Source organism: Peromyscus leucopus, chromosome 8a, assembly GCF_004664715.2.
Source record: "Peromyscus leucopus breed LL Stock chromosome 8a, UCI_PerLeu_2.1, whole genome shotgun sequence".
NCBI classification, from domain to species: Eukaryota; Metazoa; Chordata; class Mammalia; order Rodentia; family Cricetidae; genus Peromyscus; species Peromyscus leucopus.
In genome coordinates, this window is record NC_051085.1 from 56,157,931 (window position 1) to 56,164,342 (window position 6,412).

General features: G+C 50.0%; 1 long non-coding RNA gene across 2 annotated transcripts; it reads right to left on the reverse strand.

Annotated features, from left to right (window-relative positions):
- Positions 1 to 794: 794 nt before the first annotated feature.
- On the reverse strand, positions 795 to 5,115 carry LOC119086866. Of its 2 annotated transcripts, XR_005090247.1 has the most exons (3): positions 3,729 to 5,115; positions 3,374 to 3,526; positions 795 to 2,227 (listed from the first exon to the last, which is right to left on the reverse strand). It is a non-coding gene; the product is annotated as an uncharacterized LOC119086866 (long non-coding RNA). The 2 variants fall into 2 exon arrangements; XR_005090246.1 differs by having other exon boundaries at positions 3,374 to 5,115.
- Between the last annotated feature and the right edge of the window lie 1,297 nt (positions 5,116 to 6,412).

Sequence of the window (6,412 nt, forward strand, 5' to 3'; positions counted from 1 at the left end):
TTCTGTACAGACAACGCAGTGTTATGGGATCCTGCTACAGCAACACAAAACAATCTAATGTAATTCCTGACCCTGTGTGGTGTGGTCTCTGCTCCATGTTGGCTCACCCTTGGCTGGCAACTGTACCCAGTCCTTCTCAGCCTCCTTCCTTGCCCACCCCTCTGATGCTGCTGCCCACTCCCAGGACTTGGGTGTTCATGGCAGTCATTCTTTATCTGGGTCTCTTCCTAGAAACCACTTCCTCCTCGGAACCATGAGTGGCTCCCAGTTTGGGTTGTGGGAATCATAGGACCCTTGACGGTGATTGCTACCAGAGGATTGTTCTCCGGTGTCGTGTTAACCATAGCATGGTCTGTACTCTGCAGACACCAGGGCTCTAGGCAGTGTGTATGTCTGTATGTCTGTATGTCTGTCTCCTCAGCTCTTGCATCCCAGCAACTGTGCCTGGAGGTTTGCATATACCAAGTGATCAGCATTTTGAATTTAAGCTAATAAATGAATGAATAAGAGGACAGGTGGCAAGGAATTTAATCTATATTAAAGGGGAAAAACAGGTTTGGTTCTGAGAGGAGCAGGCTATGCGTAATACTTCATTGGCCTTTGCATTCCACAACTACACTGGATGCCCTATACTACTAGCTTAATGTTGAAACAAAAATATTTATCTTTCTATGTATCTACCTATGTATCAATCTATTATAGATAATCTATTTAGCTGTCATCTATTATCTATCATTTATGTGTTTGTACTCATTAATTTTATCTATCATTAGTTATATAACTTTGTATCTATAATTTAACTACATATCCTTTATCATTATCATGTATATCAATTACTAAAGTGTGTACCCGAATCCCTGTATCTATTGCATACCTAACGCTTATCTTTTGTCAATACAATGTATCCAAACACAGTCATCTCTATAACCATCATTATTACACATCTATGAGAATCCATCATGCATCCAACCACAGCCACCCTTGGAACACTTAAGTTCTCACTTTCCCCGGCATCCTGGAGACAGAGGGACAAGTCTTTGTTCATTCTTCAAACAGAGATTCAGCTGCCTGTCCATCTTGGTGCTCAATCAACAGACAACTGTTTTTCTGATATTGAAATGTTGTCATGTAGGGGCAGGACATTCTTCTGTCCTGTCTGCAGATGGCCAACTACAGGGACTTCCAAGCTTCCAGCAGGCCCCAGAGTGAAATGGGGGGTTGTTGTTTTAATTTTCAAACAAGGTGATCAGAACACAGAAAAGCTGTAGGTGATAAAGAGATGCCCTGACGGTGGTGCCTGAAGCTGAGGCGCCTAGCGAGGTATCCTGCCTCCCCAAGTCATTGTCTCCGAGCTTGTAGAAGTTCTTGCAACTTTTTCTTGCGCCTCCCTCCCTGGGGGGCAGGGGAGAAATGCTTTGTCTGTGAATTGCTCTGAGCTTCTCAGGAAAGAGAACTTCAAAAAGTCAGGACAATGCTGTGGTTGTCAAGTCCACCCTGCTCCAGGTCCCAACACATGGGGCTCTCTCACCTGCTGAGACCATTCTTGTGTTTCCTGTCCTGAGCCCTACTCTGCCCCAGGCCCTTGGGGACGGCTGTGGTTTTCCAGGCTCTGATAAAAAGCACTAACAATGGGGGGAAGTGCTACTGACCTGATTCCTTTCCTAGTTATCACTAAAATAATAACTCCCTGGAAGCTGCTACCCAGGCAGGGCTGGGGACCTGGCTCTTCTGGACACACTTGGATCTGGCCTCCGCCCCTGGCCCAGCTCAGAGGACCTGGAACCTTCGGAGGAAAACCTGTAATGAGATTGCTTCATGTGGGGCTCCTCCCATGGCTGAGAGGCCTAGCGCTGAGGGCAGGAGACTCAGCTCCAAATTTGGGGTAGAGAGCATGGTTTCTCGGGTTCTAGGAAGATCTTACCTTCTGTTCTGTCTGGCCAGCCTCCTAAAGCCCTGGCTGATATGCACATAACCTGGGGGACTTGGCAACCAACAGATGCAGACCTCTGGCTCTGTCGCTGATCATTCCCAGAGCCAGTCATGTCCTCTGCTCAATTCACTTCATTTGCCTGCCTTTCCGAGTGCTTTCTCCAGTCTGGGTCTGCTCTCAGAGCCATCTAGTGTGGTGTTTGCTTCTCTCTCGACCCAGGGTCACAGGTGCTCTGAATTCCACGCTCCCACACCAGGTGGATGTGCAGCTGGGCTGGTCTGTGGCCATAAGTGTCCTCTGTGGGAGGCAACGAGAGTGATGAGTGGGAGGAGACTGGGAAAGGACGAGAGGAAGGTGCAAATGAGGGTGGGAAGCAGCTGAGGAGCTGGCCCTGTGCATCGGGCCAGGCCTCCCTCAGGGCAGACAAAGAGTGACGGGGTTTCAGAGTAGAAGGGAAAGCTCAGGTGTGGTGGGCTGGGTGACCTCTGACCAGAACAGGTTCAGTGGACCGGAACCCCACCACAGTGATGAGAGAATAATGTGTCAAGCGCTAGCACGCAGGAAGACCCCAACGTAAGCGTCAGCCTAGATGCCTGAGCACAGGAGAGCAGGGACCACCTGCCCCACTCCACATGGCTAGCTAGCTACGTGAGCGTCCTTTCTCTTGGCTTTCTGAGCTCGGCCACCTTCATCCTGCATCCTGCTGTTTGTGCAACGATGTGTATCTGCACAAGGAAGAAAGCCCCATGAGGTGAGGATTCCCATCCACTCCTAAACCACAGTTTCCCTTATGCCAAGAGCTGCCTCTGCCATGTACTGAGCTCAGTACATAATCACCGAAGGAATAAGTTGGTGAATAAATGAAGGGACACACATCCTAAGCTGAACGTGATAGCATACAGAGGCACGGAACTGTGCAAACCCATCCTTTGGCTGCGTGCAAGATCCTATCACTCCTGCTTTCTGGATCTTGGTTTCCCTTCCTTCCTTCCTTCCTTCCTTCCTTCCTTTCCTTCCTTCCTTCCTTCCTTCCTTCCTTCCTCCCTCCCTCCCTCCCTCCCTCCCTCTCTCTCTCTTTCTTTCTTTTTGTTTTTTTGAGGCAGGATTTCTCTATGTAACAGCCCTGGCTGTCCTGGAACTCTCTTTGTAGACCAGGCTGGCCTCAAAATCACTGAGATCCACCTATCTCTGCCTTCCAGGATCAAAGGCGTGTGCCACCACCACTCGGCTGGATCCTAGTTTTCTTGGGGAACAGTTGCACCTCAGAAAATTACGTGGGAGCTATCCAGCTACATTAGCAGGTGAAGGCATTTCTGGAATAAAGTAGAAGATGAAAACCTGAGCCAGCTACCACTGCAGACCCCTGGGCAGCACAACACTTCCTCTGACTGTTCCTGGGCAAGTAGGAAGAGGTTCCCATGTAATAGAAATGAAAATGGTTACCACACTGTGACCCTGCCATAGGGAGACATTCCAGGGACCAGACATATTTTGGGGCTTCTGATGCAGTTCTCTGAGCTGGCTGCCGAAGGGAGGCCACTGGTGAAGAAGGCAGTGTTCATAGAGACAGATGGATGGATGGACATCCTCTGGAGTCTGAGAACAGGAAATGAAGTGAGACCTCCAGTCCTGGTAGTAAATGTGGCATTAGAGAGGCCTGCAGCCCAAGGACCACCGCTGACCCTGATCCTACATCTATCTACCACAGACCAAAGCACAGATGCCACCAAAGTTCAACTTTGTGGCCCAGTGAGCTTTATTGGGTTACTTACAGGAATATGGGTGAGGGGCTACTTACAGAATGACTCCAAGACAGCTGCATCGCCAAAGCCCGCCCCAGCGTGGATGACAGCTCACGAAAGCTGGGAACCTGGACCACACTGCACAGCCTGCAGGCAGCTCAGCAGGTTGGTGAGCGTCTTTTCCAAGTGCCTCAGTTGGTCTAAAACTCTTCCAGGAGGATCTGCTGGTTCCTGCTTCTTCCAGGCAACTGGCCAGGTCCGAGAGTCTTCACAGCAGTTTGTCTCCCTCTGTCTGAGAGGGACTGTCAACTTCTATTACTTACTCTGGCGGGGAGGAGCCTTGTGAATCTATTCCGTTTCGGGGACTTCCCGAAGATATTCTGAGTTGTTCACCTTCTTGCTTAAAGGAGCTTCTTGCAGGATGGAATGTTCTAGTCTGGGAGGAAACTGTAACACCAACAGAAGGCATGCAGGCAATGAAAACATGCAGCGTTCATGCGCTCCTGAGGCGCCTGTGGCAAAACATGCAGCAACAGAAAACTGAAACAAACTGCGAGTGCTACGCCAAAGATGGCTAGGAACAGATGGACACACCGTCTCACGCCTCAGGTGTGAGCACGAGGGTTCTTATGACCTCTGCCCCTTCCAGGCCAGGCCGGTTCATGCGTGAAAGGAGAAAAAGCCAGCTTCTTGGTAACGTCCATGTAAATCCATTGTATCCGTTTCCTTCACATGAACTCCAGGTCACTCTGTTCTGGGTCTGGCTTCCTGTGTCAGAGAGGTTACACTGAGGTGGCTTTGGCCAGTGGCCTTGCCTCAGCAGCTGGCAGGTTTACCTTTCATTTCTTTCAGTGGGCAGAGTGACGCTCTTCCCCTGGTCACATTCTGCCAATGCTGTCTTCCCCAGAACACTTTCCCTCTGTGGGGGAAGCTTCACTTTGTTCCTTGGGACGTCTGCTTGCTGCAGAGGGCCAGAGAGGCTGGCCCTGATCCAGACTGAAGTCAGCCATGCCGCAGGAGGGTGGTAAGTGCTGGGTGGCGCCTGTCAGTGAGGGCAGAGTATGGATTTGGTGGACGTGGAGCCACCCTTGTCACAGACCACACTGTGACAGGCTAGCTGAGGGGGTAGACCCTTGTTTGAGTTCCAAGCTCTGCCCCTGACCAGTCTCAGACATGAGCATGCAACATGAGCGCTTAGTACCTCATTGTTCTCATCTGCATAATGGGGTCACAGTCATCAGGCCTGACACACTATATTGGAGGCAGAAACCTTAAAAAAAAAAAACAAAAAAAAAAAAACAGCCAACTTCCTAGCCCAAGCTGAGCGCATGACAAGAGAACCACCACCACACGCTCCGATTGCACAGTTACTGTGGGATCGAGGCCCCAGCCAAAATGTACTCACAAAGGGAAGATAGACAAGCCCAGTCCTGAACACACTGTGCATCCCTCAGCAGAAGTGACGGAGAAGAGGTTGTTTGCTAGCAGCTCGGTCCAAAGAGCAGTTTATCTTGGTGTCGACCCAATCAGGCCACAAACCAAGACAAATACTCTTTGATGTGATCTGCCTCTGACTTGGGCCTTCTTGTGTTGGGCAGGGAGAGACCTCAGTAAGCGTCCAGTGGCAAAATATAGTCAATGCAGCCGTGGGAGCCGCAGCCGTGGCCTGGGCATCTGACGCTGCAGGTGTCTGTGGTCCCTTCCCCCTTTCCCCATGGATGCCTGTGGTAAGGTGAGTGTGTGGCTTTTCCAGTGGGAAATACTAAGCACGCCTTTGGCATCTCAGCTTAGACACTTAAAGTTCAAGTTTAAGCAACTTGTGACAAGATGCTCCCAAGCCATGCCTGATTCACCTTCCAATGTAAGGGCAGAAGATTCCTGAGGGACACCAGCCTCACTCCTGGCCCACCTTCCAGTCCACATGTCAGACCTGTAGCCTTATGGGACTGGGCTGGGCTATGGCCTCACATCTCAAGGAGGATGTTACTTTTGGTCTGGAGACTAAGTCATCAAGTGATTACCTGGTGCCTGGGACCTGGGGACCTGCTGCTGGTCCCCAGAAGCGTTTAGAAGAACCTTTTTAGTGATGTGCATGAGAATACCTTCCCCTCTGGCCTTATGCTACAAAAGAGTTGCTTCATGAAACAGGCACCATCTTGGTGCCTGCTGGAAATTTTGGTAAGAATGTGGTTGTTTCCCCAACCCATGGAACAAAATGCCTAAGCAGGAAGGGCAGGACCCTGGGTGCACTCTCAGCTACTCCTGACTCACCTTTGGGCCCTTTCTATGTGCTGGACACTTTCCTGGGTATTGAACAGGTGTAGTCAGGGACAACCTCTTTCCTAAGGTAGTAGTATCCAGGAGTAAGTAGAGGAGGACAAGAAACCAGTGCATATGGGATCATGGAACCTAAGGGGGCTGGAAACATTCAGCTGGGCTTGTTATAGCAGTGAATATATAAGACATTAATGTTTTCCATTTGCCTCACTCAGAAAAAATTTTAAAAAAGTCTGACTACAGAAAAGCAAGTATTAGACCCTTGCCAGATGACGATGGCCTCAGCTACTCCAGAAGCTGAGGCAGGAAGATAGCTTGAACTCAAGAGTCTGACACCAGCTTGGGGAACATAGTAAAACCCTATCTCCTAAAGAAACGAAGTAAACACCAAGAACCCGCTCTGTATCCCCAGCTGGGATGGGACTCTGCTGCTGGCTTAGGTGGAGTCAGTGCAGCAGGCATA